Source organism: Tursiops truncatus, chromosome X, assembly GCF_011762595.2.
Source record: "Tursiops truncatus isolate mTurTru1 chromosome X, mTurTru1.mat.Y, whole genome shotgun sequence".
In the NCBI taxonomy this organism is placed as follows: Eukaryota; Metazoa; Chordata; class Mammalia; order Artiodactyla; family Delphinidae; genus Tursiops; species Tursiops truncatus.
Window position 1 is genome coordinate 63637088 of NC_047055.1, and position 830 is coordinate 63637917.

General features: G+C 34.0%; 1 pseudogene; it reads left to right on the top strand.

Moving 5' to 3' along the window:
* Nucleotides 1–440: 440 nt before the first annotated feature.
* Nucleotides 441–539, top strand: LOC117310450 (U6 spliceosomal RNA; annotated as a pseudogene).
* The last annotated feature ends 291 nt before the right edge of the window (nucleotides 540–830 follow it).

Consider the following 830-nt stretch of genomic DNA (forward strand, 5'->3'; position numbering starts at 1 on the left):
GTCCTTTGACTCAGCATTGCCACTTCTGGAAACAATCCTGCACAACACACACACACACACACACATACATGCACACAAGCACACATCAAACAATATATGTGCAAAGTTATTGATTGCAAGATTGTTTGTAATAGACAAAGTCTGAAAACAATTCAGTGGACACCGATGGTGGACTAGTGAAATTACCCATGTTTCATTCACAGAATGGAATATATTGATAGTATAGTTATTAATAACTGATAAGAAATATCATGCACGGCAAAGACCTCTAGGATATATCAAGTGGAAAAAAAGCAAACTACAGAATAATGTATAGTATGTTATCTTTTGTGCAAAATGGGAGGAAAATAAGAACATTCAAGTTCATTTGTATTTGCATAAAGAAAAAATGGAAGAATGTATAAACAATACTAGTAAAAATATGTTCTCACTTCAGCAGCACATGTATTTTCAGTATTGAAATTGGAACTATATAGAGAAGATTAGCATAACCCCTGCAAAAGTATGCCACAGAAATTCATGATGTGTTTCATAGTTTGGGGAAGAAAAGAAACATTTACATTCATGAAGCTAAAAGATCCCCAAACTGAATCAACCAAAAGATTATAATGAGACGTATTATAATCAAATTGCCACAAGTCAAAGGCAAAGAGAGAATTTTGAAAGCAGTGAGAGAAAATCGACCCTTCACATATAAGGGAGTGCTCATAAGACTATCAGTAGATTTCTCAGCAGGAAATTTGCCGGCCATGAGATAATGAGGTGATATATTCAAAGTACTGAAAGAAAAATACTGACAACCAAGAATTCTATACTCAGCAATATTACCT